Raw genomic sequence first — 15475 nt, 5'->3', positions numbered from 1 at the left:
TTTTCCCTAATAATATTCGAGTGGAGGTCTGTTCATTTATATTACATCTCACTTCCTAAAGCCATCTATCTTACAGGGTATGACTAAACATTTGACTTTGAAGTTGTTAAAATATACATATTATTTAATTGAAGCTAAATATTTTAATTGGTTAGATTGGCTGGGATAAAGACTCTGTTCAGCCAGAACTTGAGCTACTTGGCAGTGGCAAATTAAATTAGAGGTTTTAGGAAAAAAAAAGGTAGCATTTAACTCTTTAAGTTAGCATGTTTCTTGAATTTGCATTAGGCTTCCTCATTGTGAGTCTGCACAACAGAAATATTGTGAATTCTGAAAGGCTCAACAGGTTTTCACCCCAGAGTGGGAAATAAGGTGACTGGAAATGCAAGTGCACATAAATGAGACTGTGAATTTCTGCAGACTAAATATGTTTATGTTCCTAATAGGTTAGAAAGAATAAAGAGCTATAAACATCTTGCTTTTTGGGCTGTTTTTGTAATAATAATAATAATAATAATAATAATAATAATAACAATAATAATAATAGTAATAATAATAATAATTATAATAATAGTAATCCCAGGAATTCATTGAAGTGCCTAGCATGAACTGAAAGGCCTTCTCCAATTAAAAGAGATGTTAGCCGTGACAAGGTAAGACTTTGTTATCATCTAATCTGTATGTCTTTGAATCACGTTTACTATCACATCATCTAGATCATTGCTGATCTGCATGTCATGGTAGTAGGCTGTTGCTCATGTAGACAGTGGCATTACCCCCCTTATTCAGAAACACACACACACACACACACACACACACACACACACACACACACACACACACACACACACACACACACACACACAATATTCCCTGTACTTGTCCCTACCCTATCTGCTTCACATGATTCCCCCCACTGCTGTAATACTTGGAGTGCCATTATGGCATGTAGCAATGACTCCCTGCTGGTCAAGTCTATGCCTACACCCTTCATTCTCCATACTGCCATTGGTGTTGGTACAGCATCTCACTCCATGGATCATCACTGGTGTCCAGTGCTTTCCCCATCTCCGATCCCTGTACTGTCATCACTGCTATTATGGCACTTTAAAGAGTATTCCATAGTGTCTAGTACACCTCCCCCATCCTCAAACTCTGTATTGCTGTTGTTGCCATTACTGCACTTTAAACAATATTCTCTAGTGTGTAGTGCATCCTCTCATCCCCCCAATCCCTGTATGGTCATTGGTACCATTATGGAACTTTAAGCAAAATTGCTGGTATCTAGTGGTTACCCAAACCACATTAATATTAGATGCTTGGCCATATTGACGCCTTGCTCTAGGCAGTTCTGGGGAGAGATCACATGGCTAATTAGCATATGCCTCTCTTCCTGAATGCCTTATTAGCCCAAGGCACGTCCATAGGGCCAGCCCTTCATAGTTCTGAACAACTTTGTGTTAGAAGATCATGCAGCACTGTTTAAGGGAGGTTGCTGAATCATGGAAAGGTACCACAACATGTACATGAAGGTGAACATGTCAAGGAACCTTAATAAATTCTCCCCAATAGTAGTAATAATGTGTGATGGGTAAGATGATATGACAGCCTGCATGTGGGATGGTAGTGAACACATTTGTGAGGTCCAGATATGCAGTGTATGTGTACTGATTTGCCTTCATCCATCGACTCAGCATTTTTTTGGAAAAAAAACACCAGGTGAAGTGACAGGATCTGCCCTCGATGAATCCAAATTGGGTTGTGTCAAGAATCTTTAGATTACCTAAATGCCTACTTATTCATTCCATGATAATCATTTCATAGTCTTACAGATGAGATAGGTATGGATTTTGAGTCTATAATTACCTGGGTCTGTTAAAGCCCTATCCTGACTCTGTGGTGATAAGCCCAGTGCTTAAGCACATATCATGCTATAACCAGAGACTTTAATTATTATTCCTGCTTCAACATTACCCATTCAGTGCATACAAAGCAAATATTGCAACAACAGATTCTCAGTATTTAACACTACTTTATGAGACATTTAATGCAGGCATTCTTTTGAACCAATATTGCATAGCCATCTATTAGAAACTGAACTTCTCAATATTTAAATGTACTAACTGCATACAATTTCCCCAGTATCTTACTAATGTACAATAAAAGATTAATTATTTCATACCATGGGATCTGCAACAAGTTTCAAGCAATTAAGAATTAATCATAACAAGTGTATGACCCACAATGGGTCCCTATCAGTTTGTTGAAGGAACTATTTATCAAATACTTGTTTGTCAAACTTTATTCAGCGAATCTTAATCCATTTAACTCTTGTTTTAGTGAATTTTTTTTCCCAGGGGGGAAAAAGTAGCTGGCTATCATTAGGAGTTTGCCTTTTTCCCCACTGTAGTTTGATCTTGGAGTTGGTATATTTAATTAGGGGAGGTGTGGGGGCGACAGTCCCCCCCAGGTGGGTTTTAAATTTTATGTTTTTTGTGATGTTCACTAGGTTGGCCGACAATTTTTTCCCTCCTGGGAAAAAGTTTGCTAAAATGAGCATTCGATGGATTAAGATTCACTGAATAAAGTTCACAGAAGAGGTATTTGATAAATAGTTTGTTTGACAAAGTGATATAGACCCAAACCACAATTTGTACTATAATTGTCTTCCTAGTTTTAGCCAGAGTCTCATCTTAAACTGATAAGAGCATCCTCCTGTGTAGTTCTTTGTATGATCAACATTAACATATTGTTTGCTCTGTACTTACATTGCCTATATGATCATGTTTGACTGATAAGTTGACAAAATAATTATCAACTATCTCAAAATACTAAAGTCTTTTTGAAAAGTTACTTAAAAAATAAAATGGAAAAAGGAATGGGGGGCTGCCTTTTAATTACTGTTTATTTCAATTCCAGTGACTCTGGTAGTCTGCTCACTTTCTTTCTTCCATGATAGAGTGCTACGTTCACATCTTGATGTGGAGAAGGCATCTGCCATTAATGAGCATTACTCAGTGACATACTTTAATAGCAATATTCCAGCATGAGTCTACCCTTATTAATTTAAAGTAACCCAAACCATTGTTTTCTTGTTGCATTACATAATCATGCTCTTCCTATTAACCAATGAGCATCCATTAGGCTTGGGGAATTACTTAGATTTACAATCCCCATATTGTAACTGTCCATTACTTGAGGAAATAAATGCAATGACAACTCCCTTAACCTAGCCCCTGCTTCCACAACATTAGATAAATTCATCACTCTCTGCATAGAAAAAACTTCTAATGCTGTTGGCAAACTCATCTGTATTTGTTTATGTATCTTGTACTTCTTGACAATTTCTAAAAACAGCAGTCTCTGTTCTAAATCTGCATCCAAGTAATCTGGATGTACAAGTACCATTTGACCTACTATAGGATGTTTCCTTTCCATTTTCCATAATTGCCTTAACGCCTGTTCTTTCTCATATATAGCCAAAGTTGAACCAAAAATAACATGAGGCTTGCTATAGGACATCACCGATACAGTAAATGGCAATATGCCCATGTTTCATTTCCAAAGAAGATTATGGAAAACCTGTCAAATGCACCATTTCTTTTCATTCTAATACCCCTGCCAGTCTCAGGTCCTTTCTATTTGCTTTTCATCCACTGCAGCTAGTGGTTGAGCCACATTTTTTGCCAAACCACCTTAATCTTCCATTTTTTTATAGTTCACACACCTATTGCTTGATAGGCATCATGGCAATATGATGAGCATGTCAAAACATGGTAGTCTGCACTCCAACTATTTGTAAATGTTTTATTTATCCAGTCATCATATTTACATGAATGGTGCAGTAGTAGGTGAATGACATCATGCAGGCTATGCTCATGGGAGTTGGATGTGGTAGCTACCGCATCTGTTAGTTGGTTGTATGCATCAGAAATCACATCTTCTGGAGGAATGACAGACCTGCTGAGCCAGAAATGTTGGCAATTCATATTGCTGTGGTCTGCATTCTCAAGACTTGAAGTGGTCTGTGGCATGGATGACACAGAACTAGTGGTGTGTATGTGTGTGTGTGTGTGTGTGTGTGTGTGCGTGTGTGTGTGTGTGTGTGTGTGTGTGTGTGTGTGTGTGTGTGTGTGTGTGTGTGTACCCTGATGGGAAGTCCCATATTGACAGCTGTCAGATGTGTGGTGTTCATGACCATTGCAATCACCAAGTGCAGGTTATCTCTCCATTTTTCCCATGCAGGATAGTGTTCATCCTGAATTACTGAATCTAGGTTGTGCAGACTGGAGCCACAGCCATAACTTTGTGGTCACTATGGGTAGGTGTGGTGGCCTATGTGGTCAGGGCTGGCAATGATAATGTTTAGGGAACAGTCTGTATTATCCAGGTATGAGCAGCCTGAGGCAGGCCGCCTTACATCCAGACTCTTCAACTGCCATGGGCAGCAAAACCTGCAGGTCCATACTAGAAGATGTTTACCATTTGTCTCACACACACATGCCAATGGATGCTATGCTAGCCACCAGAGACCTGAGCAGCAGTATCTGTTTCCTGTTCCTGTACTCTGTGGCACAGTACATGCATTAAATGTCATCTAGCAGGCCCTGCAGGTGTTGCACATTGTGAGTAGCAGCTGTTTGTGTAAAGATCACTAACCTTCACATATGCTGATTAATGTCATGTGTCGCATCCAGCTTAGGGACAAAAGTGGTTGTGTACCCACCCTTACCACTGCATCTTTCCTTGTGAGGTGTAAGACACAACAGTGATAACTTCAGTCACAGATGCTGTTTGCACAGAAGACTCCTGTGTAGCCTAGTTGGAATGTCACAGTTACACACGACATCCACAAAATACTAGTGACCCTCCTCATATATAAATAATGTATGTGAAAAACAACACACTATTAGTATTACTGGCAGTATCATTGTGTCATCAGACTATGCTATGTACACATTATCATTGGTGCTATGACAAGTGAGCTGCTGGCATCAAGAATCTGTCCCACTGGCAGCAACTGAAATAGCTATACCAGTCTCTATACTAATAAACAGATCTATCTCTGAAGGCTCAATACCACTGATTTGGAAAACTGCCTACATTATACCCCTTCATAAAGGGGGCAATTCTTATGACATATCAAACTACAGACCAATCGCAATCCTATCCCCACTTGCTAAAATATTAGAAAAATGTATTCACCATCAATTAATGTCCCACCTTACTAATCAAGAACTCATATCTCAAATAAAACACAGGTTTCGTACAGGTCATAGCACAACCACAGCCCTGTTAGCATTTACAGATACCTAAACCACAACAGGAACAATGGTAAGCTTTCTTCAGCCCTTTTCTTAAACCTATCAAAGGCATTTGATATGGTTAACCATGAAAAACTCATCCCCCACCTTGTAAACCTAGGTTTAGACAACCTATCAGTCTCCTGCTTCAAAAACTACCTCAGCAATAGGCAACAGGCAGTACTATGGAACAATAACTTATCTCCACAAATATTTTTTGTCACAAAATATACTATTTTTTCTAAAGTATTTAATGAAATGATAAAAAATAGTTGGAACAAGACAAGAAAGGAGGTACCTTCTTTGGTGAATGTTGAGCTTACTATTTCTTTCCAGAGAGGGAGAAGTTTGAAAGATTTTTTAGTAAGAGGCAGGTTTGAGAGACCAACACAGAAGCTAGCATGTGCAATAACAAGGAAGGGAACTTTCCCCTGTGGAAAGTGTGCAATATGCCCTTACATAATCAGAGAAGCTGAAGATATTAAGGGGAAAAGCTTTAATACTATAGGAACATTTAACTGCACTAGCAGGGGGATTATATATCTTATAAAATGCTTTTGTGGCAAAGGCTATATTGGGGAGACTAAAAGAAGTCTGGCTGAGAGAATAAAAGAACATGTTAGAGATGTTAAAAACAGGAAGATGAGCAGTCCAGTGGCAGAACATTTTCATTCAGAACATGGGGTATAATAGACAATATGAAAGTCACAATTCTGGAACAAGTATACAACAGACATGGAGATGAAAATGTATTGAAAAGATTTTAAGAAGAAAGGAAGCAATTTTAATAATGAAATATGAAACTTTGCAGCCTTTAGGAATGAATAAAGAGTGCAATTGGCAGAATTTCATGGGTTAATTGTTAGCTTAACAATTAGGAACTGATTTTATTATGTAATGAATTGTTAATTGATATGGCAGCTGTATAAAAGGACTGTGTGAGTGAGCTTCACTTTTTTACTCTGTAAAGGCTTGCAGCCGAGGCGCTAGGAGAAGAGAGACAACTAAAAGGTTTTTATTAAATTCTTATTTTGGAAAGTAGAGCTGTTTTCACTGGTCTTTTGTGTGGTTTCAGAATTATCTCCACTCTTACCTGTGACACTTGGGGTACCTCAAAGATCTATACTGGGCCCCTTGCTGTTCTCAATTTTTTACAAATAATCTCCACTCAGCTGTAAATAGTTCAACCCTTATCCAATACACAGATGATTCAGCTATAATATGCAGTGCCCCTACCCTAGCAGATCTAAACAAAAAATAAATAAATAAATAATTTTCACTCAGTCGAAAGCTGGCTTACTGAAAATGGCTTGATACTTAACCCCCCAAAAAACAAGCTCCTACTATTTCATCCCTCAATAATACTGCTCCTACCTCCTCCTTCACTATCCACCCTAAAAAACGGTACCTCTATTTCACCTGAATCCCATACAAAACTTCTAGCTATTACCACTGATTTTTGTAGTATCTTTCAGCTTTTCCACGTTTGGGGTCGCCACAGCAGAACTCCGGTCCGCTAATGTTTGGCAGTAGTGAGTTGCCAGCTCTGACGCACAACCTTCAACGAAAGTACGCCCATTCACGCATGTCTCCACACAGAAGACGCTTTAGCTATGAATCAAACAGGACAACGTCTTACTGTGAGGTGACAACGCTACTGCAGCACCACCACCACTGCAGTATTACCACAGATAACAAGCTAAAATTTGATATACACATAAATCTGGCTATTAAAAATACAAACAAAAAGCTAGGTAGTCTCTACAAACACAAATCCTTCCTGAACAATTGCTCGTACCTACCTTCTCTCAGCACTACTGTATGCATCACCAATCTTAACCAATCTATCCAAAAGAGAAACCAACAAAATGACCACCTGCTATAATCAGATAGCCAAATTTGCTAATAATAGCTCCTTCAGAACCATTCACTGTTATAACATAAAGCAATTGGGCTGGCTTGAACTATCAAATCTACTAAACTATAATCAGCTGATCATCACTCACAAGCTACTCTCCCAATCAAATATACCACCTTCATTAAGTAACATAATCCAACAGTACTCCTGTCCTAAACAACTCTGCTCCAAAGACAAGCTACTGTTAACAGTTACTAGAACACACAACCATGCTGGTGACTCCCTTTACTCTTCTTATGTGGCCAAAATCTGGAACATCCTGCCTGCATCCATAACCCTGGAAACCTCCCTGCCTAAATTAAAAAAAAATCTATCAAAAGTCACCTAAACAACAAATGGCTATGTCCCTGCTCCACACCAGGCTAACCCCAGTACTACTCCTATACTAATGCAACTCTTGGCTTAAACAATAGTCTCTTGTTTCACCTGCAGAAAATTGTACACCACAACAAAAGAATGATGGTAATTTTGTGTTAGTTTGCACAATTTATTGTTGTTTATAAACCTATTGATAACTGTATCTGTCTATGGCTTAACACTTATATGTGTTCTCAACTAGATACCCTTAGAGGACCTAGTTGAAATATGTATCTAAGAATTGTCTTTATGTTTTGTAAATTTGTCTCCTTGGAGCTTTTCTCCCCGGGCCTCCACTGAAAATGGGCATGTATCCAGTTGGACTATCCTGGTTAACAAATGTAAAATAAAATAAAATAAAATAAATTAATAAATAAATTGTTTTGGACCTTCTACCAGCATAATGTGTGAATGTGGAAGGCAATACACCAGTGGCATTGCTGTTAAAGTTGATCCCCAGCAGGCATACTGTTATATTACAGAATCTGTGAATACAATATGGATACCTACATTGCTTATTGTACAAGGCATTGCAGTTAGCTGTAGGACAGATATGCTGAAACCTCTTTCTGAATAAGTCCATCATCATATGCACTCCAGTGTTCTAAATGGAAATGTAACTGTTAATATAAACCTGCTGCATCCCCTGCAGACACTTGTGTAGTCCTCACAATCCCAGCTTAGACTTCCAGGTCACTACCAGCAATGAGGACCCACTCCACTTCTGCCAGACAAGAGCAATGAAAACTCTTCCACCTCTATGAACTTTTTCATGCATTGGTAGACAACATCCTGTGGTAGACATGTCCCTGGGAATGTCCCATGTCTTGTTATTGACATGATATTGGTTACTCTTAAAGAGCTTCATATGTTTTTCTCTTATGGTTCCCTATAGCACTGATGTCCTGTACCTCTCCTTTATAATCCTAATCCAGGAAAGACACATCCATGTTATCTGTGGAGAGGATGCATATGTCATGTTATCAAAAGACCTGCAGTAACATATTTATCTTCTTGGAAGTGAAATATTTTCAGTCACTGCCTCTTTCATGGGCCCATGGCATGTCATATACAGCTGTGCGTTGCAGAAGTTGGTCAGCGAATGTACATGGTGGAACGTGGAAGTCCCATTTACCTATCCCCCATTGTAATGTGACACTTCATCCCTTTTCTATATACCCTGAAGCTAAGGGTTTGTTGGTATTATTACATCCCTTCCTGCATTGGTGCATCGAATCCAGGAAGTGCATTGTCCACACTATTCCTTCCCAGAAACCATCTTGTCCTGTGTGGCACCTCCTAGTCTCTGTGCATTTTGCCACTGGTGTACATCACACACATATACACCCTTGCATGACAGTGTCATGTCATAGTGGTGCATTCCAACTTCCACATACAGCAGTTTCTCCATGATCCTGCTGCTGCAATCTACCATGGGTGATTGGTGCAGTACAGAGTTATGTTAGCAGTTGTCTAGTCTTCTATCAGTTACCTGTTTAAACTGTTTCAAAATGCAACATCCTTGTACAGTAACGTATCAATTCTGTGGTTGCTTATATTAACATCATCTCTTACAAAAGGATGACATTGCTGTTTATCGTAATAATTTGGGCCGCATAGCATGATAGTTATGTTTTTGAGATAATTTTTCAAAGCTGCCTCTAAATCACTACCATAATGCACCGCATTATCAGTTTAGTCTACACTGTGCTGCTCAATTCTGTCTGTTCTGGGTCTTTTCACTATATGCTCATACATGGCATCTGTTAAGCTTGTAATGCTGCTGGACTTACATTATTTAAATGGAAATATTATACAGCGATCGCAATATACGCTGTTCACTAACACGTTTAAAAGGTCAAAAATTCCTAATATATTAATTTCATTGCTACTAACTGTTGTATCATGAATTGCCTGTTTTTTGAGGGTTTGAGTTTGGGTAGTCTTAGGATTCAGAACGGAATATCAGTTATAATGTATCGTATTACTTTAAAGATTTTGGAATAGACTAATAGTCACATTGTATTACATCACTGTGAACTACATTATTTAAATGACAGGAAATGATGATACTTCTGTTTGAAAAAGTTTGGCACAGCCAAACAAAAGCGCTTACTATAATTTTTCTGTACTTTGAGGCCTTTTTAAACAAATTGGTTTTATTCCACTACATCTTGATTTTGGGACTTAATACATTTTTCTTCAGCTAGTTCGGACTGTGTGTTTTTCGTATTTGGTTTACCAGTGCTCTCATTGCCTTGGTTTGCATTACATAACTTTTTTTGTAAACCCTTTTTACTGCATTGTGATTCCACATCATTTGATGTCAGAATGTGCATTCATGTACAGGGGCCTACCATTTTAGTCCTCAAGTGAATCTATCTGCTATTTGACCATCCCTGTTTCAGGTGTTGGGAATAACAGAGCAGCTGCACAGTGGTCAAGGGAAACAAAGATTTTCTTGTTATTCCTCCACAGGGGCATCCAGAAGCACCTGATGGGCCAATATGATGGTCCTTTATAAAAGGCTGATGCTTCACATAATCTTGTAAGGATGGTGAATGATGCTGCTGGCATCATCCATTCTGCTGAGCAGCCTGTAGATACATGACCCTAAGCTGCTTCACCAGTGAGAAACAGATTAGAGGTAAACAACCCATGTTTTACTGTAAGCATATTTCTTTTCCTGCCTCTTCCAGGTCTACTTGTAGTTCTCCTTTATTTACTTACTTCAGTGAATGAGGGCAGGGATTTCATAGATGGATCTGAAATAGCAAGTGGCATATGTTTATCTATACATTTGAACGTTTTATTACATTAACTCTAAATCATACATAATCTTGCATTAAAAATGATTTATATACCCCCATTCAAGTATTCTACCATAATATTTACACCTGTATTTATTTTATAATATACAACTGTTTTCTAAATGGTTTTCCCTTTTTCTATTTTCTATACATTTTATATTTAAACTTTAAATTGAAATAAGAAAAATATATAGCAAATATATAGATATTCTATTACAAGTTTGCTGTCACATAGAATGTATATTTAAAGCTGCTCACTTAAAGTGTTTATTCTTTTTCTGATTCAAATTATATTTAAATTAAAATATGCATTTATATTTTTAAACAATTATCCTTTTCAACACATCACTTAGCACTTGTTAATTTATCATTTTATAATTTTTTTGTTTTTATAGTTTCTTGGTATACAATGATTAGAGTTAGGTTTTCTAAATACATAATTATTTTATATCTAAATTCTATTTGCATATTCTTTTGTCAATAATATTAATATTTTGAAATGTATAAATGTTATATCATTATACATATCTATTTTTATATGTATATTATTGTGTATTTTGTATTTTTATGTCATGTTATATTCCTTGAATTTTATTTTTTTTGTTGTATGTTGAATATTATGTCAAGTTGAATTTTATCTCACCTATTCAATACTTTTTCCATAATATCTATTACAATTTATTTGTTTATTTGTTTATTCCTATTTGGCATCATTCAACATTTTTATCCTTAATCTTAGTTTGTTATCCATTTTGTTGTTAATTTGTTCTTTTTTCTACGACTTTGTTTCATTTTTTTTCTTATTTATTTGGGTTTAATATCTTTTTTCATTTATGATACATTTATTCATTCTTAAAACATTTATTTTGTTTTTATTTTTTTTTTGTTATTTTTTACAATAGTTACATTTTAGCCATCTATTTGTGTTTTATAAGATAATTTATTTATTAGTTTTTTCTATTTATACAATAACTATTCATATATAAATCTAGCCCACCTTAAATTTCAAAATTATAACCATTCAAAAACAATATTCTAATATATCTATTCTATTTTTATTATTATCTCTTAGTATATTTTTTTTTTAGTATAAATTAATATTTTTTCTAATATATATAATGTGTTAAGTTTCTTCTGCTAATTTTTTTTTCTTTAATATAATTGTAAATGCCATTTTATATTTTATCATTTTATGTTTCTAACTAATATAGATTAATCTCTATTACATACATATTTTTTCAAATAAAACACATGTGTAGTATATAATTTACCAACAAAAATCATTATAGATTATCATAATGAATATATATTCATGCTTCCATTTGTTAGTACCAACATATGAATTTGATATATATAGATTTCCATAGAAACTTTTTAATTGTCATACTATTTGCATCAATATAAGTATTTTTTTCTTTAAAATCTTAAAATATAATATTAGTCTTTAATTTATTAACCCTAGCCATAATCACACCTCCCTCTACTTACCATCAGGAGGTTCATGATCAAATTATCACATATTTTACTGGTGTGCTGCAGCCAGGGATTGTTCAGATTTTCTACTTATTTTATATTTTTTTCTGTCAAATTTTTTACCAATATATATTAGTAAAATTATCATATAGCAAATTCATTAAATTTTTATTTAACTGTATATCATATATAACCATGCATTATATATTCAGTTTTATATATTTTAAAAACATTTTAAAGTTTATAGGTTTATATTTTTATCCTATTTATAAATTTTGCTTTATAAATAAAATATTATTTATATCTATCTGCCTTTATTCACTTGTCCGCTTGTTTCTCTTTATACGCTTGAATTGATAATAAAATCAAATGTTGGCAAGCATAAGTAGTGACGCCTGAACGTTGTAAAACATTATTTTATAATTGATGTGTGCTTAATTGGAAATAATTATAAAAGTCAATAAGATATAAAGCTTTTAAAAGGATTATGAAACAACAGAAAATCGCCTTTGAAACATTAGAAAATAAGTACATAAATAAACAGTATTTGAAGAGCATGATGTTAAAATGGCAAAGAATGAAATGCAGCAGGAGAATAACATACTATAGAGCCTGATTATAAGCAGAAAGGCACAAAACAAAATAACCAGCAATTAGGATGGTTGCAAAAATTAACGAAATCTAATGTCTCACAGGGGTAATTTGCATAAATTTATTAAGAATTGAGATAGTTAATTTTGAACCTAAAATTTATAACAATAAGGTGATATATTATCACTTCCAATAGATTATGGTTATAGATTAGCTACTATTCAATATTATTATACTGTTATTTATCTTAGACTATTGGTTTTACTTTGTTGCACAAACCAAAAATAAACGCAAGTTAAAGAAGTTTGGAATAGTGTATACATGCTTACTAACATTGTTAGTGCAGTTATCACCAGTGTTGCTAAAATTGTAATAAGGTCACTATATACAAAAAATTTAACTAATAAGAAAAATACCAATAAAAAATGAAGAGGATCAATTAAATAGAATTTAAAATAAAGCAAAGCATAACAGGTGGGGCATTAAAGAGACAAGCCCATACAATTATTTATAAAATTATAGAAACAACTAAAATGTAGTTTTATAATATAGAACTTTAACAAAATAAGCTTTGCAGTAAAAAAAGCAAATATGAAAAAAAACCATGGTTGCTAAAAGTATAGAATGAGAATTAATATGGTTATATATAATAAAATTATGCAAATCAAATTTAACTATTTCACTTATAATATAACTAAAATCTGCAAAAAAAAAATGATCTATCAGATATACGAATAACACCAAAATCCATTAACTCACCCCTGTTTTCAACCCATTATTTTTAAATACCAACCCATCTCAAACCTCATGCAACTGTATTTACAGAATAATATAGTATTAGATAATAATGATTTACTATTCACTATATGAACATGATAAACTTATTATTTAAATTACAAATATAAATTGTGTATATATATAGGAATATATAGAATTTATTAGAGATTGAATTACACTGTCAATGTTCACAGTAATTCACTTATTATTATTATCCACTATTATAAACACTATAATAGTAGAACTACTATTACGAAACTAGAAAACTGAAAACTATGTTATCTGTTAGTATGTGATGGTATCCAGATTAAACAATGGCAAGGATACAATTATAGCAAACTTTTACAGCTGAGTAAAGGGAAAATCTTATATAAACTATTGAAATAAAATATTATACTATTGGGAGAAAAAATGCACATAATATACAATAAAAGCTAAAATATATATGTAATGATGATTTTTTGATTTGGGGATGATTGTTTTGTATGGATGCTGCTATATTTAGAATATCTGAATAGTACAACTAATTTTTTAATTTAAAATGGATTACTTTTTTAAAAGCATTTTTTTAGATAAAAGTACAAAAAGAAATAAAAAAAAGAAAGTAACATCCATAAGAAAGAAAAAAGACATGGTAAAAAGAATGAATAAAAAAAGAATGCCACAGATATTTTAAGGGAATTGAATTGTTAAGTCACATTAGGGTTTTAAAATTAATTATTAATATAACAAAGAATAATATTGAAAAATAAATAAAATGAGAAGGAAATTCATAACAAAAATGGTTATAATGTGACTATTGTATATAATATTATGGAAGAAGTAAATACAGGTAGGCAAAATATATTTAAACCAAATATCAATGGAAACCCCACTCAAAAATAATATTCAGATAAAGACAATTCAGAGGACACATGAAGAACAACAACAAAATAGGATAACAATTCAAATATGTATATATACACACATATTATTAATATTATATTTAAAAAAAAAAAAACTGGAGAATACTTGCCATTATGCCAAAAATAGAAAAATTAAGGGGCTAATTAAAAGCCCACAAACTAATCCAGAAATCTATAAAAAAATAATAAATTAATAAAAAATTAAAAAAACAAAAAGCTTTAAAAAATAAAAAAGAAAAAAGTATAAATGTCATAATTGTAGTTGCTGTAAAGATATACTTGAATCAGATAATGTGTTTAAACATCCAAAAACAAAAAGGGAATATAAATTCCATGTGACAGCAACATGCAAAAAACATATAGACTGATGTATCTTGCTACTTGCATGCAATAATGTTTTTAAATTAGAAAACCCACCAGCGGCTAAAGGACCGATCATAGAACACAGGACAGAAATAAATAGAAAATAAAAACAAAAAAACTTTATAAACATAAACATATATATAAAAACAATAAAAAATAATTTTAAATTTAATTATTGCTGAAGAATGTTGAAGAAGTTATATAAGGAGGATATAAATAATGCCATAAAAAGAAAAAATATGGAGAAATAAAAACAAATATCAGATTCAAGACCTATGAATATAAAAAATAGCAGAGTAGCTAAAAGTTGTTAAAAGAAAAGAACAACTTGAAATAAAAATATATATATATATATATATATATATTATATATATTTATTAGAATTTTATATTATAATATGTATGAGATTTTTATTTTTATTTTATAGATTTTATATAATTTTTATATTTAAATAATGTATGTAATTTTATATATTGGTCTTGATCATGTTTTTTTTTTAAACTACCTCTATATAAGAAACATTTAAATGTGATTGTATGATGAAATGAAGGATGTGTGTCATGAATATTAATTAAAACTACGTTCTTGGTGATTATTTTGGTTGTTTTATTTGAACATTGAATAGTGAACTGTTTCCTGGATTTCATAGATGGATGCCAGGCATTCCCAGTGAGGGAGTGCATATACCATGTGCAGTACTACAGTACTGTATGCACCATGTGCAGTACTGCGAAGTATAGCTTTACAAGTATGCATAATATATGTGTGTACTAATGAGCTCAACTTTTATTTTCCCTTCCTACAAAGGCCTAGCTGTAGCAGTGATGGAGGAGTGATGGTCACTTCAACCTGTGCCCAGTTAATGTCTCTCATGCTGTGACACCAGTGGATGCCAAGCCTGCTTTTCACTATGAGGACAGAAGTCACCCCACTGAAGGTGTCATGGAAGGCTCACTGTTGGCTTCAGTAGCCACCACT

The sequence above is a fragment of the Protopterus annectens genome, chromosome 2.part1, assembly GCF_019279795.1.
Source record: "Protopterus annectens isolate FY-2018-M chromosome 2.part1, PAN1.0, whole genome shotgun sequence".
In the NCBI taxonomy this organism is placed as follows: Eukaryota; Metazoa; Chordata; order Ceratodontiformes; family Protopteridae; genus Protopterus; species Protopterus annectens.
This window is presented reverse-complemented; position numbering follows the sequence as displayed.